The sequence below is a fragment of the Schistocerca americana genome, chromosome 1 (assembly GCF_021461395.2).
Source record: "Schistocerca americana isolate TAMUIC-IGC-003095 chromosome 1, iqSchAmer2.1, whole genome shotgun sequence".
NCBI lineage: Eukaryota > Metazoa > Arthropoda > Insecta > Orthoptera > Acrididae > Schistocerca > Schistocerca americana.
The window spans coordinates 361,704,948-361,727,833 of record NC_060119.1 but is presented as its reverse complement, the minus strand read 5'-3'; the positions used below and the strand labels follow the sequence as shown (position 1 = coordinate 361,727,833).

Here is a 22,886-nt window from a genome sequence, read left to right as displayed (position 1 = left end):
AACCTGTGACCGTAGCAGCAGCGCGGTTCCGAACTGAAGCGCCTAGAACCGCTCGGCCACAGCGGCCTGCCTCAAAACAGAGTGACCCTAATGTATTGTTAGTACTCAAAACTGCTATTGTTGTTGTAGCTGAATATTGTGAAACTACGTATGAGTGCTGTTGAGATATTGTGAGTGTCATGGCCTCAGAAGCGAACGGGTGCGGCGTTAGCGCGGGGGCAGCCGGCCTCTCTCTGCCACCTCGAGGTCGCGGCAGCATCGGCGGCAGCGCAGGGGTCCGTGACGCAACGCCCCAGTACCAGCCAAGCCACCGGCCACCCGACCTGTCGACGGCAGCCGACCACCACGCCACGCCATGCCACGCCATACCTCACTTCAATAAAAAATACTACGTTTTTGAGATAGCGATTGTGTACTTCCAAGAACTGAAGCAGTTTGGTCCCTTAGGAATTAAATTACAATGAAATGAAAACCCTTAGCTGCATATAGGCGTTGATATAAGTCAACGGGGACAGTTGAAAATGTGTGCGCCGACCGAGACTCGAACCCGGGATCTCCTCCTTACACTGCACACGCTCTGTCCATCTGAGCCACCGAGGACACAGAGCATAGTGCGACTGCAGGGACTTATCCCTGGCACGCCTCCCGTGAGACCCACATTTGCAACTTATTGTACCACACTATATTCATAGTGCCCCTGCCCATTATACCCATTACCCGCGGCTTTACTGCCGATTCCCGTAAGAGTTCGGGCACTGTTTGTGCATCCGCACAGAAGAAGATGGTCAAATGGCCGGTGAGCCTTCGGACATGTCCGAAAGGACAGATACCATCTTCATATACATTATTGGCCATTAAAATTGCTACACCACGCAGATGACGTGCTACAGACGCGAAATTTAACCGACAGGAACAAGATGCTGTGATATGCAAATGATTAGCCGGTGGCGACACCTACATGTGTCATGAGGAAAGTTTCCAACCGATTTCTCATACACAAACAGCAGTTGACCGGCGTTGCCTGGCAAAACGTTGTTGTGTTGCCTCGTGTAAGGAGGAGACATGCTTACCATCACGTTTCCGACTTTGACAAAGGTCGGATCGTAGCCTATCGCGATTGCGGTTTATCGTATCGCGATATTGCCGCTAGCGTTGGTCGAGGCCAATGACTGTTAGCAGAATATGGAATCGGTGGTTTCAGCAGGGTAATACGGAACGCCGTGATGGATCCCAACGGCTTCGCATCACTAGCAGTCGAGATGACAGGCATCTTATCCGCATAGCTGTAACGGATCGTGCAGCCACGTCTCGATCCCTGAGTCAACAGATGGGGACGTTTGCAAGACAACAACCATCTGCACGAACAGTTCGACGACGTGGACTATCAGCTCGGACACCATGGCTGCGGTTACCCTTGACGCTGCGCCACAGACAGGAGCGCCTGCGATCTCTACATCTACATCTACATCCACACTCCGCAAGCCACCTGACGGTGTGTGGCGGAGGGTACCTTGAGTACCTCTATCGGTTCTCCCTTCTATTCGATGGTGTACTCAACGACGAACCTGGGTGCACCAATGGCAAAACATTTTTTCGGATGAATCCAGGTTCTGTTTACAGCATCATGATGGTCGCATCCGTGTTTGGCGACGTCGCGGTGAGCGCACATTGGAAGCGTGTATTCGTCATCGCCATACTGGCGTATCACCCGGCGTGATGGTATGGAGTGCCATTGGTTACACTTGTCCGTCATCTCTTGTTCGCATTGACGGCACTTTGAACAGTGGACGTTACATTTCAGGTGTGTTACGACCCGTGGCTCTACCCTTCATTCGATCCCTGCGAAACATTTCAGCAGGATAACGCACGACCGCATGTTGCAGGTTCTGTACGGGCCTTTCTGGATACAGAAAATGTTCCACTGCTGCCCTGGCCAGCACATTCTCCAGATGTCTCACCAACTGAAAACGTTTGGTCAATGGTGGCCGAGCAACTGGCTCGTCACAATACGCCAGTCACTACTCTTGATGAACTGTGGTATCGTGTTGAAGCTACATGGGCAGCTGCACCTGTACACGCCATCCAAGCTCTCTTTGACTCAATGCCCAGGCGTCTCGGCGCCGTTATTACGGCTAGAAGTGGTTCTTCTGGGTACCGATTTCTCAGGATCTATGCACCCAAATTGCGTGAAAATGTAATCACATGTCAGTTCTAGTATAACATATTTGTCCAATGAATACCCGTTTATCATCTGCATTTCTTCTTGGTGTAGCAATTTTAATGGCCAGTAGTGTATATACCCATAGGAAGTCACACAAGAACTTAGATGCTCAATTTCAATCGATTGTTGGACGTAGTAGAATTTGATTTGAGTCCCTGCACGTAAACTTCTACGAAGTTTTGAAACTGAGAGACATTTTCTGGCAGAAGTGAAGTTGTGCCCGCGAAAGGGCTAGCAAGTTTAAAAGATACTGACGAACGACAAGTAAAGTACTTTGAAATAGGGAAGTACATGAAATAAATTCGCAGCTGCGAATACGATCGACCATCATCTGTATATGGGAATGACAACAATGAAAATTAGTGCCGTACCTGGACTCGAACGCGGATTTCCCGCTGTACGCGCGCGGTCTTCATAACCACTCTGGCTGTCCATGCACGACATGAATGCATATCCGAAGGGAGATCACATCGTTCTTCTTAATAACAAAGACGCTCCAGTATAGTGTTTATCCGCCGAATTTCAATAAAAAGGTCCTCCCCTGTAAGGGAATTACAAAATGGTTCAAATGGCTCTGAGCACTATGGGACTTAACTTCTCAGGTCATCAGTCGCCTAGAACTTAGAACTAATTAAACCTAACTAACCTAAGGACATCACACACATCCATGCTCGAGGCAGGATTCGAACCTGCTACCGTAGCAGGCTCTCGGTTCCAGACTGCAGCGCCTAGAACCGCACGGCCACTCCGGCCGGCCAAAACAGTGGTGATACAGTGGTTAACAAGTCAGGCGGCAGACTTCTATGAGGAGGGTATTCAAAAACTGGAACAAAGTTATGGCTAGTGCCTCAATATTGACGGAAATTATGTAGAAAAGTAGATTAAGGTACAGGCTTTCATGTAAAAATGAAATTATTGGGATATCATAGCACGTCTTTTTTAAATTTCAAAACGATACTTACTTAAAAAACACGCCTCGTATCTAGTCAAATTTACAAAGGTCTTGGCAGTATGGACCCACTGATCCGTATGACTCTGGACTTCCTCTGGCCTAAATGCGTGCATTTATTCGGTTGGAAAAGGTGTGAAAGTCGTTATATCCCCTCCTGAGATAAGATGGCCCACAACTGTTCCAACTGGTCCTCAATATCTTGAGTGCTGGCACTGGAACCGAGATGGCGTCCTAGGTGTTCCCACACAGCTTCTATCCGGGACATATTTGGGCATATTGCTGGCCCTGGGAGTAACGCAACGTCACGCATAGAGTCACGTGCCAAGTATGGACGAATATTGCCCTTCAACTTTTATGGTCCTGTCTTCCTCAGTTGCGTGTAATATTACGGTATATTAATAATTTTTGCTTATGGACCGTCTGACAGCAACTGAATAAAACACAATTTTAGTGCCATACGCGTTTCGCCTTTATTTTCTGCAAGGCATCATCAGTGGCCTGGAATATGTACATATGTTAGCTATTTTATTTACATTTTTGTCATTGTGCCTATAGGTTATAAACAGTTCTGGTGGTTGGTATTTCCTATTAAGTAGTAATGTTTTGAACTGTACTTACAGGTTGGCACTAAAATTGTGTTTTATTCAGTTGCTTTCAGACGGTCCACAAGTAAAAATTATTAATATACCGGAATATTGCCCTGTTGAAAAGTAGCACCACGACGCTGTCGCTCGAGAGGTAACGCACGAGGATGCAAGATGTCCGTGATACACAGTTGTGCTGTCAGAATTCTCTCAGTATCTCTGGAGTCATAGCTAATCACTACCCACACCACGACGGCATGAGTAACACCGCTGTGGCTCTGCAAAGCACTGGAAGACTAGAATCTAGGTCACCGCCATATTTGTCAAAAACGGTCATCCGGGGTAGTGCAGAACCGCCGGATTGACCTCCAAATCTTTGGACATAGTACACTCACCGGTCAACGTTATTATGAGAATGTACTCCATCCGCATGTGCGTTTTTTCAGGGATACATTCGGCCCTAACTTCATCTTTACGGAAGACGAGGCGCGACCACGCAGTGGAGGACATCATCCAATGAGAGGATGTTCGGCAAACGGACTGCCCGTCTCCCTCACCTTAAATCGCATCGAGTATGTGTGGGATATGGAGCTTCTTGGCCGAGAAGTAGCGGCTCCAGGCCTGCTAACACGACAGTGTCCGGGAGAACGGTGTACTGATCACACGTCCCTCCACACCGTATCCATAACACACTATTGACTGCTGGATGACACGGCGGTCGGTCGGACCCGATCGGCCCGTCTGTGGCCAGAACGGCGGAGAATTAAAGTGATCAGATGTTTATTCACACGATTGTGGAATCATACACATTACACTATCAATAAACGTCGTCGCAGTGATAGAGTACGAGGAATATTGGCAAACAAAAGTGCAGGTCAACGTGAAATTGTTGTACTATGTACGGCATTTGCGTACAGTCGCGTAGTGTGCGCCAACCTCCACTTGTACGAATACGGGAGTGTGCGCGGTTGCTGCCTTCCCTCCCTGATCCCTTCCCCGTAAACACGACGTTGCTGCCGCCCTGGCCAGGTCTTCAGTTCACCTGGCCGAGTAATATCATTTTTGAGACACATCAGTGTTTACGGAGCTGATGCTACTTTTTTGTAGCTCGCAAACAAGTCAGAAGAAAATAAAACTACGTAATTAGCACGAAAAATGACAACAGTATAGAGATTTAATGGAGCTGCTTCGTCTAAGCAAAGTATATTGGTCAAGTTTCAGCAGTAAATACAGCGACAGCAGCTACATTGCACTGCCACTGGGCTTGGCCAGCGGAAACACTCGACGAATGTCGTTGAGGGAATGTGGCGTATTCGCCGCTTATTGGCCCATATCATTAACATTAATTTGCAGTGAGTTTTTGAAACAAATACCATGTTCGAACACTGTGAAACACATCGAAGGAAATTATCTATTGGCACGTGACCAGTACTCAAATTGCGTGCCTATGCAGTATAGTCTCAGTTGTGCGACTTGATTCGTAATTTTATGTCAGAAAAGTCGCAGTTTGTTGTAGTTGTCAGGAAGTCACGTAGTCAGACCGAAGTGATATCTCGGATTTCCAAGGAAGTTTTATAGAGCCTCTACTGCTCCTAATCTATATAAACCGTTTAAGAGACCATTTCAGCAGCTCTCTTAGATTACTTACAGATTACGATGTCGTTTACAGTCTAGTGTAGGCATCAGAAGATCAAACTGAACTGCAAAATGATTAAGACAAAATATCTGAATGGTGTGAAAAATGGTAATTGACCCTAAACAATAAAAAGTCTATGGTACTCCACATCACGACTAAAAAAATCCGTTAAATTGGTGTTACACCTTAAATCACACAAATTTAAAGACTGTCGATTCAACTAAATACATAGGGGAGGGACAGCCAAGAATGCTACACGTGTGCAGTGTTCATTTCATCCCCATCGACGCTCAAGTCGTCGACGTGGTGTCAAATCGAAAGAGTTGCACTCGGCGAACGGTCTACCCGACGGGAGGCCCTAGTCACACGACTTTTTTTTATTCCATTCAATGCGATCTCCTTTCTCCACCTTACTGGGAGGGCCTGTATGCCCGCATGCTCGACGTCGGAGGCAACGTCTTCCTGCACCAATAACCTCCTCACTGCCTCCCGCGGAGTGCATCCTTCATTGCGCCAAACAGATGGAAGTCTAAAGGTGCGAGATCTGGGTTGTCGGGTGGACCATGAAGAATAATGCGAGGAAGTCTAGTGAGCTGCTCTCGGGTGCTCGGGCCTGTGTGAGGCCTTGTTTAGTCACGGAAAAGCAGACGTTCATTTGCGTTTTCATAGCGATGAACACGCTGAAGTCGTTTCTTCAGTTTCCTGAGAGTAGCATAATATACTTCAGAGTTGATGTGTTGCACCATGAAGGAGAACATCAAACAGAATAACTCCTTCAGAGTCCCATAAGACCATCGCTATGATTTTGCCAGTTGAGGGTGCGGCTTTGAACTTTTTCCTCGGAGGGGAGGAGGTGTGACACCATTTCATGGATTGCCGTTTTGTTTCAGATTCGAAGTGATGAACCCTCGTAACGAGGACGCAGTACTGCTCGGATGGTCCATCGTTGATCTTTATGGTCTTCTGTTGGGTGGCGAGGAAACAGCGGGCTCACAGCTTTGAGTATCCCAACTGGTGGACCAGTGAGTCAACACTCCCAGCCGAGACGTCCGGTGGTGCTCTGTTGATCTCCACGAATGAGTGTGTCCGCACGTTCTAACACTGTAGGTATCACAGATGTATGCGATCAGCCGGTACGCTGGAGCTGGGATGTTTGCGCGACTTTGTTGCGATGATGACAGTCGCCTCGCCCAACGACTCAGAGTGCTTTTGTTCACTGCCCGGTTCTGTAGACATTCTGCAAGCACCTATGAATATCTGCCACAATCTGGTTTTCCGCAAAAAGAAACTCAGTGACAGCTCTCTGCTCGGAACGGCCGGCGGCGGTGGCCGAGCGGTTCTAGGCGCTGCATTCTGGAACCACAAGACCGTTACGGTCGCAGGTTCGAATCCTGCCTCGGACATGGATGTGTGTGATGTCCTTAGGTTAGTTAGGTTTAAGTAGTTCTAACTCTAGGGGACTGATGACCTCAGAAGTTAAGTCCCAGTGCTCAGAGCCATTTGCTCGGAACGCATCTCCGTTACAGTCGCCATTTTGAAGGTTTCGTATAGCGCCGCCACCTATCGGAACTACAGGGGCTGAAACGGGAATATTCCAAGACGTCCCACAAAAAAATTTTGCATTTTTTCCAACTGGAACTGACCGAGAAAAAAATTTGTTGCAATATTTACTAAACGCCCTCGTAGTTTCCTCGTCGCTTCACGCGGCCGGAACGACGCCAGGCGTCAGTCTGTTTCACCTTGAGCAGTGTATATATATTTCCCAACTTCTGTCTTCCCCTGCAGAGCGTGTACATGAAGTGCAGATTCGGACTGTTTTCTAGATCCTCCCCTCTCTCTCTCCCTCCCCTCTCCCTCTCCCCCCTCCCTCTCTCTCCCTCCCCCCCCCCTCCCTCTCCCTGTGTGTGTGTGTGTGTGTGTGTGTGTGTGTGTTTTGCACTATAGCTTTGAAATGCCTGGAATAAATTCAATCAAACTTTGCACAAAATGGCTGGAGGAAGACACCCCTGGCACCTTTCTGTGCCGGGCTACGAAAGTGGTGAAATGTATAAGTAACTCTGGAACGCTTGAAGAAAATTTAAGCAAATTCCATGCACACAATTCCTACTATCTGGGAAAAAGTACAGTGGGGTTAAGATACCCCAAGCGTTCCTAGGATTGGGTTTGGAGTGGGTAAAGGTGGCATGTAAACTAACCGATACGTAATGTTGCTAGGCTAACTCGAGATCTTTCCTACGACGTTAAGGGTACTTTATGTTGAACAGAACAGAACTCTATACTCTCGACTAGAGGGAATTAATACTGCAGGTGATTGCTATCCAGTGCCTTTTTCCGACAAATTATTTATCTGCCTACAGACATAAATACAAATATTGACGTTTATAAAAGGACCAGGGAGTGTCGTGATAAGGCGTAAGTGATGGATAAATCAACTGTAAAAAGTTGACATTCTCACATATTTTTCATTCCCTACTCTATTGTGGGTAGACTCATACAGAGTCACGGACTTTTTAGCCATATTTCAGACGAACTCTAATAGTGCGGCAGAGGGTGTCACTGTTGGGTAAAATTTGGGAGGGTGTTTCCAGTTCCAACGTCTGGCTTGCAACCGAGGGAAACCTCCCGAAGACCTTGGTGTGAACGATGGTATGAGAACAGGGTCAATATGTCCCAGTCAAAAAATGGAGGTCTAGTGTCTGTGGAAGTTAAAATCGATGACTTGCTCGACATGTTCACTGTACCTACATCGCTACCGATTGTGTGTGAACTCCTAAGGGACCAAATTGCTGAGGTCATCGGTCCCTAGACTTACACACTACTATCAAGTAACTTAAACTTAAGCAGAGGACAACACACACACTCATGCCCGAGGGAGGACTCGAACCTCCAGCGGGAGGGGCCGCGCAGTTCAACATGGTGCCTCTAACCGCGCGGCCACTCCGCGCGGCACATCGTTACGACTTAGCAGAGAGATATTGTAGAACAAACTTTGTTCTTTTAAGAGAAACGTCCAAGTGTCTTTGCAGTGGAAATATTTAATAGGGAATCTCCAGTTCAGGTATTCTCCTGATACCCAAGACAAAAGTTCCGGGAACCTTGTTCGGAAACAGGGAGATTGGAACTATTTTAATTTATTTCTGGGTCACCGTTGACTTTTATCCCAGCCGACACTTAAAGTTTTGTCTTTAGGGCGGAGCCCATTAAGCCAATTGTAGTTAATGCTGTTGTACCACTGTTTATTTATGATCGATTCTTATTTGGGTAGGAGACAGTTTGCAACACTGGTTGATGGGAGGAAGATGTTAAATTTCTTATCTGTGTCCGGTTCCATTGTACAATCTGACTATCAGGAATTCCTGGTGTGGTGGAGTCCTTTACTTTCAGTGCTAGCTGATGTAGTCTGTCTGTTCTTTCTTTCCCCTTGGATCATCCCATGTTCTGGCTGGTGGAGTTGATCTGTGAAGGATCTCGTTTACCCTTTCATTATTTACAAACTACTAGTTGAAGAAGTCTGATGCAGCTTCGAGAATGACGGGAGAGGCGTATTTGTATTTGAAGTTAGGTATCTGAAGTTCCTAAGTTCGTGCTGAAAGAGAGTTCATGGATCCAGGGCGTTACAATCTATTGACTCGCTATGTAGCGCATTTCTCCTTGAATCTACCCCGTATTTTTTAATATTGAGAGTTTCGTGTAGTGAAACCACAGAAAACTGAAATCTGGATAGCCGAACTGGGATTTGAACCGTCATCCTCCAGCATACAAGCCCAATGCCGTATCTACTACACTGCCTTACGTTCTGCTAGCGGCTGTAGCCTTCATAACAGCAGTAACTGGCAGCACGTCTTTCCCTCATGTCGTAACGGAGAGATGTAGAGATAACCGCCACGCAACCCAAAGGATTTACTGTCTGCTGTCGAAAACTCAACGGGATCTGCCAGCCGCGTCGCGAACGTGCGAGGGAGGATTTCACCGAGTCAGAGCGCACATCACTACTCCAGTACGGAAACAGCAGCTGCGCTATAAATAACAGCACGCAGCGCGGAAAATTAGGCAAGTTTCGTCCTGGCGACGAGGCCGGGGTGACGTTGATTTCCTCTTGTGTTGATTTGTGTCTTCCTGCGTGACTTTGCGTCTCCCAAGCGGGAAACGAATTACTGAAATTTCCTTCGCTAAGCTGGGGAGATCACTGAGTCATGGCTCCTAACAACACCAGCCAAACAGCAAACTACTACTAAATGGATGCTCCGTAGTAATGTTGCTTGCAACTGCACTGAGCGAGGGCAATTCAGTAAAAAAGAGAATCTTCTTTTCTCTCGTACATATGACGCGTCGTAAGCAGAAATGGCCAGCGCACTTTGCAATACAAAAATGCATTGTGTGTTTTGTTCACAATTAGTAGTGGAGGACTTCAGTTTATTTTTTGTCTGCAGCAATGTACTACATAAACTTCGGTGAAAAAAATGCTTCATGAATCAGTCGTTCTTTGGTAGTTAAAATACCAGCTGATTTGATCAATCTGTATGGTACAAGACTCAAACATGGAAGTTCCAGTTAATCCCGTATCAACTATTTTAGATTTCACAGTGAGAAACCGGACAGTAATTTCGTAACCCACCTTGTTATCCAGAGACCAACAGCGGTTGAAAATCGACCACCTTCTGCGACCGTCATCATAACATAAATTCACTAATTCACTGTAGGATCGTATACGTTCCTAGCTCTTTGATCGTTCTGCGAGGGTGACAGCTTATAGATGCTGCCTCAAGCTGTTATGGACGGACGTTGGAACAATGGGAAGCCACTGACTGCGAAGTAATAGTAATGTGTTTTTTTTCGATTGAATCATTTTTGTTTTTCAGAGAGACCATACCATGGTAGAATTCAACGGAGCGACAAAGGTCGTACTTAACAACGGGGAGACAGCTGGTGCTGTGATGAGGTTTGATGTACCATGCTGTGTTCATACGGAAGCTTGAGTGTTTTGAAGTGACTGAAGAATGGCACTGATTAATCTGCAAACTGACTATAACAAAATCTGCAAATGTGACAGTTACAGTGCAAACTTGTTTTCCTTGGAGGTTATACTTTTTTCGTGGCGACTTCACACTGATTGACGGCGTATCTGTTCTCCACCACTGTGGAAGATTACAACAATAGCCACATCTTCACGAAAGGGTACTTACTACCTGCCTCCTAGTCGACATCAATAATGGACGTTAATGTGGTCACACTTGGTTCGGAAGCAATCAGCACGAATCCCTACAAAGGAACCCAATTTTCATCTCGGCAATTTGTCTGGCAAGGAGAGTTGTGGTATACAGTGCATGATCGCCAAGTATGAGACAATACGACGAGTTCAATCTGTCAACTCTCTGAAGTATTTCGTGAAATTTTTCCACTGTAGATGTCAATCACTGCATTGGATAGGAACGCTAAGCTCTGCAGCCCCTTGGATCCTAATCGTTAGCATAGCCAAGGTGGCGTAATCAGTTTTCACTCCTCTTCTTTCCTCAACAACACAAACGCCAACCCATACATTACACGTATCCATTACAGTCATCTACACTTGCCAGATACGCTTATAATACAAAGATTAAAAAGTTCCTGAACGGAAGGCACCACTCGAAATAATTTCCAACTTGAAAGATGAACAACCTCTCGAGGTTTCCCGACAGTCTATTGCATTTCTCTCTTAGTAACTCATGATACATGATTAGAAGTGTGTCGTTTGATGAAGGCATTACCGATCACCTCTTAGCCTGTTCAGAATCACAATTCTAATCACACGGTGTTTACAAGTAATTATGGAAATTCATCTTTACTCCAGTTCATACATTGTCATTACAGCTTAGGCCAAGAATAATGACAGAATATTGTTCGAAACTTTTTGTTTGATCAGAAGAGTGTTACGCAGTAAATTGCAAGGACAGACTGAAATATTTCTGCGAGAACAGCAGGCTGTTGTGTGGATTCTACTCGGGAGGGATGTAGCCGACTGAAAAAACGTACTGCCGTATTGAAGATACACGATGAGGCTACGCTGCAGACACTCGATCACGAGGTTGTTGTAGAGCATGACTCAATATTATGCTTTTGTTGGTTTTTCTATTATCACTTGATTTCAAACGACGGAGAGGATTTGGAGTAGTCTCAGGAGCACTTCATTTCACGAAGTGTACCTAAATACCACTTCCGGCACTCATCTAATCTTCTGCAGCCAGAGGAGTCAAAGGTAGTTAAAGACTACAAGGACATCAGCACCGACTGCCACATAGTGCAAGTTCGGTGAGCACCATCCGCCTCAGATGACTGACGCTGCTATGTGAGACAAATGAAACACTAGAGAACATTGATCCAAGAGAAGAATGGAAGAAGAGCTGCAAAACGTCTATACCTTTGTAATGATGCAATAAGTAAGATAGGCTCCTACTTCACTGGAAAGCGATGGATGATGTTGGACGAGATGAGGAGGGACTGGACTATGCTGGGAGATCACGACAGCACAGGACATTCAAAATGACCTGCTGTATGATTTTTACACATGTGAATTAAGAAATGTTACTCTTTCTGAGGTCTTATGAGAATAGTTCCTTTAGTTATTTTCTGGAAGTGTTTGTTTCAGTTCCAAAACACCAATGTGCACATTTCAACTGACACAGGAGATGTGGGGAAATGATTGCAATCGGAGATTACTTTTTGCTAATGGACTGTGAATAATTTCACTCTGGACGCCTTACAGACTGTTAATTTCTCTGATGAACCAACGATCACAAATTATGGTGTAGTGAACAGTCGTAAGATGTTTTGTGTCGTCTCATTACTACTATAGAGTCTGTTGCACCATGGGAAGCAAGGAGAGGATGTTGTTTAGTGGGCAGTATCCTCTTTCTATAACACAACTGCACGCTTGTATTAACAGAATTTTTTATTAACCAGAACAGAAAACTACTTATCTTAAGCTAGTCCATGTTAGCCTCACTGCTGGTGAAATACAAGTCCCATTATGCAGACTACTCTGGTCGCTATGTGCTGCCTGAGACAGAGACTCTGATTGCGCCTGCAACTGCAAGTGACTGGGCTGCGACTGATGACTCGACTCTGGCTGCGACTATCTGGGACCTCCGATCTGTGACGGCTATCTAAATATTGGCGGTCGAGAGGGCGTTGGCGGCTCGTTTCTTGCGAGTTTGGCCTCTCTCCTGATGGGCTCACTTGCTCTGGCGCCTCCTGTCGATCTTCTCGCTGCTTCTTTGCCGACCGGAGTGCTGGCGACAGCTTACGCCAGCACAGTATGCATTATTGGATCATGTTGATCTTCTAAAGATGTGGTCTACTAACATGTGGTGTGGGATCCTTGGAGATGAAGTCGTCGATCCAAACTACTTTGCAGTACTCTGAGAGGTAATAAGTGTAGAGTCGTTATCATTGAAAGTTTAGGTGCTCTCCTTGAAAATGTCAGTGCAGATATTGCAAGCTACACGTCGCAGCACGATGGTCACCCAGCTCGTCCTTAGTGTGATGATGAGCAGTAACTGAACAACAGATCTGAAAGACGGTTATGATGCTGCTGTCATTAGTCTTGGCCATCACTGTCACCCTATTTAATGCCAGTAGATTTCTATTTGGAATGGTACCTAAAGAATCGTGTTTATGTCACCAAACCTGAAACCCCATATGACTTCAAACAACGCAATTTCTTGCTCCATGAGACTACCATCTTTATATACAGTTATGTACAATATGTTGCAACGACTCCTAAACCTTTGAACGTTTCTAGCTCCCTAACTAAAGTTGATAAACTCTTGATGAAAACTGATTTTTGCACAATTGGTTTAACTAAATTAGTTACGCGTTACAAAAACAATGTTGCGTAACAATTATAAGTCGTTGCTGTAGCTCTCACGTAACCAAACTGTGCAGCATAATTAAAAGAGCGCTTCTTCGAAGAGCCGTAATTCTCTCCCATTGCGACGCATAAGTTTAAAATTGGCTCAAACGTGCTTACGACCTTTCTGTCCAATGGTGCAAAAGCGTAGGGCCCTGCTACGCCACACTCGGGCTCGGCGACGCTTCATACAGCAAGGTGTCGACACGTACGAAAAAGGGCCACAGTTCAGAAGTTCATGTCACGTGTAAAGTGGGTTAATGACTTCACATTAGAACCAAATTTCACCACAACTCTGGTCACAGGTTCCGTGTAGGTGTCTCAAGATGGTAAAGCCGTCACGCTCCCTCTTACCCACATTTCACTCCCTTTTTTGGAGGTCAAAACCGCGATGCTCAGCGCTGAAACCATGCGGTTTTCTTATGGGTGGCCGAGGAAAACATTTCACGCGCACCACCACTCACAACCGACATGTAAAGGCCTTAGGAGATGACATAAGGGGCGTAAAGGAAACCGCCCCTTCCATTGGGGTGTTGATCATCATTCATCTCGTGGTTGAAAACGACAGTTCACAATTCGATTACCAATAGGACGACGTTCTTGACAATCTTTTACACTGCTGACACCCTGCGGACGACTCAACACTTCTCTAAGGACATCGAGAGCCGCGCGGGATTAGCCGAGCGGTCTGAGTTGCTGCAGTCATGGACTGGGCGGCTGGTCCCGGCGGAGGTTCTAATCCTCCCTCGGGCATGGGTGTGTGTGTTTGTCCTTAGGATAATTTAGGTTAAGTAGTGTGTAAGCTTAGGGACTGATGACCTTAGCAGTTAAGTCCCATAAGATTTCACACACATTTGAACAACATTTGACATCGCGAGCCAGCAACCCCACTGAACGCGATCACACCCCTTTGGAGCGCAGTGCGACATCAGGTTTTGCTCTAGTGTACAGGGTGAAGCCAGTAGATACCGTTAAAATACATTCGACGAAATTTGAACAAGATTCAAAATTGAAAAGAGTATGTTTTTTCAGCCCTCCTGTGCCGCGCCCCGCTGTCGCGTTATCACTGAGGTACTTAGCATTGACACACGCGTGAATAAAACGGCAAAGGGTTGTTCTAAGACCCTCAGTTCGGCAGCACTCTCCGTGCCGCCCATCCGCCTTTGCTGAGCACTCTTAAAATGAACCTCCAAGGAGACAACCTACGATGAAGTCCTAGGACCTTGCAGATAAGCAACCATTTCGACACTCCTCCAAGTCCAGATGGCCTACTACTAGGCGCAAGAGCAGCAGCTTAGCCTGCTTAGGACTCTCGTTGCGGGTTCTGTCTGTGCCGGTGGATTTTTAAAGTGCTCAACAAACGTGGGCAGGTGGAACTGGGGGTGTTTCAAAACTAGGTGGTTGTAGAGGGACCCTTTTCTGTTTTTTCCACGCATGCGTTAATGCTTCACCTCTTCTTAATCACGTCACAGGAAGGGCGAAACAGGAGGCCTGAAGAAGTATAAACATCCTTTGCTGCTTTGGTTCACCAGAGCAAAAATAGCTGTCGCACTGCACTCCAAAAGGGTAAGTTCAGTTTAAATATGGCTGCGGCCACGATGTCCTTAGAGAAGGACTGAAGCGTCCAGGACGTGACAGCAGGATCAAAAATTGTCTAGAACGTCATGCTGTTGCTCATCGCACTGTGAACTGTCATTTTCGAATGCGAAATGTGTAGCAATCAGCGCCACAACGGAAGGAGTGGTTTTATTGTAGCCCCTTATGCCACTACCTAAGGACTTTTCGCGTTGATTCTGCGTGGTGGTGTGTCTGGAATATTTTCCGCAACTACCCATAAGAAAATAACGTGATTTCAGTGCTGGGTGTCGCAGTTCTGACCTCCATTGCAGAGGCGTCAAAAGAAGTGATGAAGTGTGGGTAAGAAATGGTTGTGAAGATAGTCTGATCCTGTGACCCGTCCACGGTGCCGTTTGGCAGAATTATGACGAAATCTGGTGCCAATGTGACACAGCAAACCCACATTACACCTCATATGAACTTCTATTCACTGGTCTTTCGTCGCATATGGCGACACCCTGATGTTTGAAGCGTTGCCGAACCACAGGGCGCCACGCTTTTGCATCATTACAGAGGGAGGTAGGAGGCACCTATGAGACAAACTTCAAACTTAAGCGTCTCAATAGGAGACAGTTACGGGTTTTCGAAAAAGTGGTTCTTCAATTGTGTTGCGCAGTTTACGTAAATAAACTGTGTTCATAAATCCACAGAAATATAGCATTTCTTAGGTTCAACTATCTGAATAAATATTACTTTCACTTATTACCTTACAAATTATTTGCACAGACAAACACTGTGCCTGAGATACGCTGTATATGTGCTGGACAAAATTGAATTGCACAGTTTACCAGATGCAACATTGAATAGGATTGCAACTAGGGAAGTAATGCAGAACTAGGTGATCTTTTTATTCGTTTTAAAAATAAGTTTTATTTTGAAAATGGTAAAATAAGTATTACAAGCCAAGACGGAGTAGTGTAACATATCACTTTGCTGAAGTGATGTGTTGCACAAGCATTTTTACAACCGACGAATGATGATTGCCGCTATAAAAGATTTATTTCCGTGCTGCAGTAGATAATCTAGAGTTTGGATATATGTTTTATTTATGCTCATGTATCATGATATGGATGGCCGCAGTGTATCTACAAGCTGGAATGACGATAAACATCGTACCACAGTCGCGGTACCTGGTGGTCGGGCGGTTTATTCCGTATCGTCGGATCCTGCCTTGGAGATGCGAGGTGAGCCACAGAGAATCTTTGACGTAACAGGGACAAGAGTAAACTTGCTGTATAGACACTTCCGATTGGAATCCGTTAATTAAGACAGACTGTTTTTGGTTTTTATCCTTATCAATGTTTTTTTCGCTGTTCTAGATAATGTAACAACTTTGAAACGCACAGTCATTGTAGACTGGACGTTGTTAATGAGAAACTACAAATTTATTTCGACAGTTGGATGGTGGACTTGTACTCCTAACTTCCAGCAGTGACTGCAGCACTTCGATAAACGAAGTTCGATCACAAGAGGTTAGCAAGTGCGGTGAAATAGTAAACCGAGCAAGCTTGAATAATAGGAAGTCTTAGCACCCCGATCAGACTTTACTAAGCCACTCGATATCACGGTACAGAACCATCGAACCGTTGCAACGAGCAAAATGAAGATGACAATGATGAATACGTTGTCTCATTCTCCCGATTGCGGAAATCCAAGAAATGTTGCGAGTATTAGGCGATGTAGACAGAGTGGCATATGGAGGTTTGGATCGATCCGGGGAGCGTCCATGAATAGCCGACATAGTTAAGGTAACCGCTCACGGTACGCGGTAAATCCGGGTTCGAGTCCTTTAAGGAACCAATTTTCATGTGTCAATAACAGCTATTATATCTCTACCCTAATACAGCTGATGGGCAACGGCCTTGCCACAGTGGATACACCGGTTTTCCGTCAGATCACCGAAGTTAAGCGCTGTCGGGAGTGGCCGGCACTTGGATGGGTGACCATCCGGGCTGCCATGCGCTGTTGCCATTTTTCGGGGTGCACTCAGCCTCGTGATGCCAATTGAGGAGCTACTCGACCGAATAGTAGCGGCTCCGGTCCAAGAAAACCATCGTAACGACCGGGAGAGCGGTGTGCTGACCACACGCCCCTCCTATCGGCATTCTTATCTGAGGATGACACGGCGGTCGGATGGTCCCGACGGGCCACTTGTGGCCTGAAGACGGAGTGCTTTAATACAGCTGATATTAAAGAATTCGCTATCAGCGAATATATTATGTAATAAATTTTATGCTTTGTGAGATGTATATAGCCCTTTCTGATGTTGAGATATTTAATATACACTGACGGAAAGAAATTACAACACCAAAAAATAGTTAATGCATAGAAATAAAATTTCAGCACTACATTTGTCCAGGTAACATATGTAAGTGATAAACACTGCAAGATTACAGGTTAATGTAAGCGCGAGATAAGCTTTCGTAAATTGAAATGCTGGTACGTCAAAGCCGGTGTAACCGCCAGAGTGTTGAATGCAAGCATGCAAACGTGCATGCATTCTGTTGTACAGGTGACGGATGACAATTTATGGGATGAAGTTCGATGATTGTTGTTCTTGGTCGGTCTGTAGAAGGACAGTTAATGCTGTTTGTGCATGACGCTGAAGTTGTCGTTCGATTTTGTCCCATGAGCGCTCGATTGGTGATTGAGGTGTAGAGCATGTTGGGTTACAACAATGATGTGTGGGGGGCGTCACCCTATTGCAAAGTGCTCCCTGGAATGCTTTTCGTGAATGGAAGCACAGGAAGCCGAATCACCAGATTGAGGTACAAATATGCAGTCAAGGTGCATGGAATAGCCACGAGGGTGCCCCTGCTGTCATACGAAATCTCACTCCAGACAATAAGTGCAGGTGAAGGTCCACTGTGTCTACCAATCAGACAGGTTGGATGCAGGCCCTCAACTGGTTCTCCTTCTAACCAACACATGGCCGGCACTGCAGAAATACTTGGCAGGAATTAAGCTGCCCTTCAGTGAGCTCTCGCTCGACACCAATGAGTCCCGCGGTTTGAGGCGCCATGTCACTGATCACGCGGCGCCTCCCGCCGGAGGTTCGAGTCCTCCCTCGGGCATGGGTGTGTGCGTTGTTTTTAGCATAAGTTAGTTTAAGTAGTGTGAACGTCTAGGGGCCGATGACCTCAGCAGTTTGGTCCCTTAGGAATTCACACACATTTCAATATTTGACGCCAATGAAATCGCAAATATCGGTGGTATGGTGTCAGTGGAATGCACGTTAGAGGTGTCTGGCTTGGCGCTGTCCTTGTAGCAACCGACTAGTAACAGTTCATGGTGTCACTGTGGTGTCAACTGCTGCTCAAATTGCTGCTGCAGATGACGTAAGATGTGACAGAGCCCTACGCCGAACACGATGATGTCCCCTCTAAGTAGTGCCACGTGGCCGTCTGGAGTCTGGTCTTATTGCGACCATACAATATCGTGTCCACCGCTGCCAGCAGTCTTGGTCAGTGGCTACATTCCTGCCAAATCTTTCTGCAGTATCGCAGACGGAACACCCCGCTTCTGGTAGCCCTATTACACGATGTCGATCAAACACAGCGAGGTGCTGATAATGGCGTCTTAGTCGCATTCTTGGCTAACATCACCTCACCACGTCCAGTCTCACAGGCAAGTAACGCTCACGACCGTTACAGCGTGTATTCAAAGCAAACATGATTTCCATCATCGTATGAACAAAAACGCGCGTACAGACTTTAGTTCATGTCGCACAACTCGTTCTTCGTGTTTCGATTTTTTTCTGTCAGTGTAGTAAACAAACGGATCCATACTTTCATCTCACGGTTCCTAGTGTAAGTAGGCTGTTTAGGTTTTTATGTTGGTAACGCCACGTAGCGCTCTGTATGAAACACACTGACTGTGCTGTGTGCAGTCTGTGGCTGGTTGGCATTGTTGGAATATTCGCTACTGTAGTGTTGGGCAGTTGGATGTGAACAGCGCGTAGCGTTGTGCAGTTGGAGGTGAGCCGCCAGCGTTGGTGGATGTGGGGAGAGAGACGGCAGAGTTTTGAGAGCGGACAATCTGGACACGTGTCCGCCAGAAAAAGGAAATTTGTAAGATTGGATGTCATGAACTGTTGTTCTCCATCAAAATCTTTCATCTGCTAACTATGCCTATCAGTAGTTAGTGCCTTCAGTATTTAGAATCTTTTATTTAGCTGGCAGTATTGGCGCTCGCTGTATTGAAGTAGTTTGAGTAACGAAGATTTTTGTGAGGTAAGTGATTCATGAAAGGTATAGGTTATTGTTAGTCAGGGCCATTCTTTTGTAGGGATTATTGAAAGTCAGGCTGCGTTGCGCTAAAAAAAAATATTGTGTCAGTGTAGTGTTGATCAGAATAAATAAAGAGAGAAATTTCTGCCGCGCGGGTTTAGCCGAGTGGTCTAGGCTCTGCAGTCATGCACTGTGCGGCTGGTCCCGGCGGAGGTTCGAGTCCTCCCTGGGGCATGGGTGTGTGTGTTTGTCCTTAGGATAGTTTAGGTTAAGTAGTCTGTAAGCTTAGGTACTGACGACCTTAGCAGTTTAGGTCCCATAAGATTTCACACACATTTGAACATTTTGAGAGAAATGTCTGAGTACGTTCAGTTTTGCTCAGCAGTTTGAAAATCAAATTACGTAGAAGTTTTCCAGCACTGTCATTTATAAATTTTTCTAAGGGGATGTTTCACTAGTACATCTGCTGTTGTAAAGGACGTATTTGTCCAAAAATGTGTTACACGCTACATCCTGAGCTAGACCATCACTCTGTAATCCTTTGGTCACTCAATACGCCTTGAAAAGACACTATTCGAACATGAATCGTGCACATAAGACTGGAGGAAGGTACGAGATTGGCGTCCCGCCGGTATCAAGGTCACTGGCGCATTGACCCAGACCAGCAAGCAAAGGAGAAGAAATGGGCTGTTACCTATGTGTGCTACTGCTAAAGACTGCATATCATTCCTCATTCTTTGAATGCTGTAATTTATGACTGCAATTATCTGTCACCTTATTTATGTCATTTCATTGTAAGCTAGCCATTTTTTGTTACTGTTTTTGTGGAATAATTAAAAAATTCAGGGAAGTACACGCCTACCTTACTTCAGTGGAGCACCACTTCCGTATGTAGTGGAGGGGCCAGGCCGGTTGTGCAGGTTACGGAGTACGGGGTGCGGCGGCTATCCATTCACGCCTCGGCTGGCGTCCTATTTCTGCGCGACGGCGTTTCGACGTGCGCCACGTCACCTCCTCAAGGAGCGGCTTACCCCGTTCGTTTTCAGCACACGACTACAAAAATACGGCGGCTGACCCGTCTCTGTTACGGCAGCGCTCCTTGGCAGAGAGGGGGATGAATCACGGGGCAAGGTGCCTCAGCCGTGGGAGTGTCTGGCTTGACAGACCATTCACACGGCCGGACCAAACAGTTCTGTGAGAAGACCTCTGAAAGCGGGCTGTGGAGGTACAGGGCACGTTCATACAAAATACAGTTCGGGGACTGCTGTGTAGAGTATTTATATTGCATCTCAGAGTTCATTCATCTCCAGTTTCCACTGCTTAATGATCTTTGTTTAACAATGAGCTACGTATGCTTCGGTACGAGAGGAAAAAATTAGCACGTTTATTCAAAACCCAGTTACTTTGCCTCGGTACTACTACTCCCTCGCGCTATCATTTACAAAAATGGCTCTGAGCACTATGGGACTTAACTTCTAAGTCATCAGTCCCCTAGAACTTAGAACTACTTAAACCTAACTAACCTAAGGACATCACAAACATCCATGCCCGAGGCAAGATTCGAACCTGCATCCGTAGCGGTAGCGCGGTTCCAGACTGTAGCGCCTAGAACCGCTCGGTCACTCCGGCCGGCTATCATTTACAGTACAGCCTACAATTACATCACTACTCGTAGAAAAAAGATCTGAAATTTTACTGCAAGGTGCGTTTCAGTCGCAGACCGTGCGGTATATTTCTCGCACCACATGAAGTGGTGGCTGTTACAATATCTAAAAGCCAAACATTTCCACTTACTGCACACTTTTACTAACGTGTGAATAAAAAGAAAGAAACGTCTCATTCCCTGTCGACGATGGTCCTCATGTTTTAAGTTAAGAAATCAGACATCGCCTAAATAAGTGACAAGTTCTATTTTGAAGCACAGTATTGTCCTCCACTGAAAAAATGGTTCAAATGGCTCTGAGCACTATGGGACTTAACATCTGAGGTCATCAGTCCCCTAGAACTTAGAACTACTTAAACCTAACTAACCTAAGGACATCACACACATCCATGCCCGAGGTAGGATTCGAACCTGCGACCGAAGCAGTCGCCCGGTTCCGGACTGAAGAGCCTAGAACCGCTCGGCCACCGCGGCCGGCTCCACTGAAAAGCCTCTGCCATATACATAGACCTTTAACAATTAAATATCACACATTATTGTAATACGTTTCTCCAAATAATTTTAAGAAATTAAATAATCATCCGAAATTTTTAATAGGGGAAGTAATTAAATTTAAGCTTTATGTTCAAGGACATCAAAAGTTCCTCAAATTACACATACATCGTAAATCGAGATTTGCTGTTTTTTTCTATGTAATTTCACATAGTTCATTTTCCAGTAGCATTGGGCGCACACCATTTGCGCTGGAGAAGACAGTGAAAGAATCGAAACAATTCTGCTATGAATAAAGAAAGATTACTTAAGACGGCCGAAGTGTGGAAGACGTGATTAATTTGACGCACACGAAACGACTTTTACGTATGAGATGTTCCATGTTATTCGTGGAGAACTGAAGCGGAATTTGTTCATGAACATCTTTGTATAAGTTACATAAGGTGTATTCAAACGAAAATCGAACACCCGCTACAACGGGACCATGGAATGGTTACATTTAAAAGCAATCGTCACACGTGTTAAGATATTTATCTTACTGGGAGACGAGATGATCAATTCCTGTTTCACAGAACGCGGTCCATCGTCTACGAGTCCGCAACCGCACCCACTCGTGCACTTACTTTTCCGACTGAAACTTACGTCCACGCATGTCTTTCTTCAAGCCGTCAAAGACGCGAAATACACACGGTGAAAGATCCGGGCCGTACGGAGGATGTTGCAGTGTTTCGCAACCAAATCGCTGAAGCGTAGTCTTCGTCCGATTGGTTGTAGGGGAGGGGGGGGGGGGGAGGGTAATTAATGTGCAACACGATGAGGCTGTCCGACAGCATTACAACAGCCCGAGGGCAACAGGCAAAGCCAACAGTGGAAACATACCACAACTCAGTGGGAACATACCACAACTCCCCCGCCACAGAAATCCAAAGCTGTTCATTGGAGGGGCCCTCTGTTCGTCGAGTTCCTCGAGCGTGGAACAACAATCGGTGCATAGCGCTAACAAGACACTCTGCAGAACTGTGAAGTGCCATAAATTCAAAACGCCCAGGAATGCTGTCCGACGGAATCATCCTGTTGCACGATAACAACCACCCCCACACTCCCAAGCGGACGAAGGCTAGACTTCAGCGATTTCGATGGGAAACACTGCAGCATCTTCCTTATATGCCGGATCTTCCACTGCTTGATTTTCACATCTCTGGCGACCCCAAGAAAGACATACGTGGACGTCGGTTTCAGTCGGACGAGGAAGTGCAAGAGTGGGTGCGGTTGTGGATTCGTCAGCAGCCGATCGTGTTCCACCAAACAGGAGTTGATCGCCTCGGCTCCCAATGGGATAACTGTCTTAACATGTGTGGTGATTACTTTTGAGTGTAACCATTCCATGGTCCCGCTGTGGTGGGCGTTCGGCTTTCATTTGACTGCCTCTCATACTTTGCAAACCAAAGTACCGTGAATCCCAGAGAATACGGCATACCACTATCAGCCACTATATACACTGCTGTTTGCGCATATCGACAGAAGGAAAAATTACTGTCTATATGCCTCCATTCGCGCCTTATTATACCTTACCTTATTCTCATGTGAGGTAATTCTCAGTTTTCCCA

General features: G+C 46.0%; 1 protein-coding gene across 2 annotated transcripts in view; it reads right to left on the bottom strand.

The window, feature by feature from the left end:
- LOC124600066 (extensin) overlaps positions 1 to 22,886 on the bottom strand; it is a 356,254-nt gene that overhangs the window by 165,713 nt on the left and 167,655 nt on the right. The gene's annotated exons all lie outside the window — the stretch shown is intronic.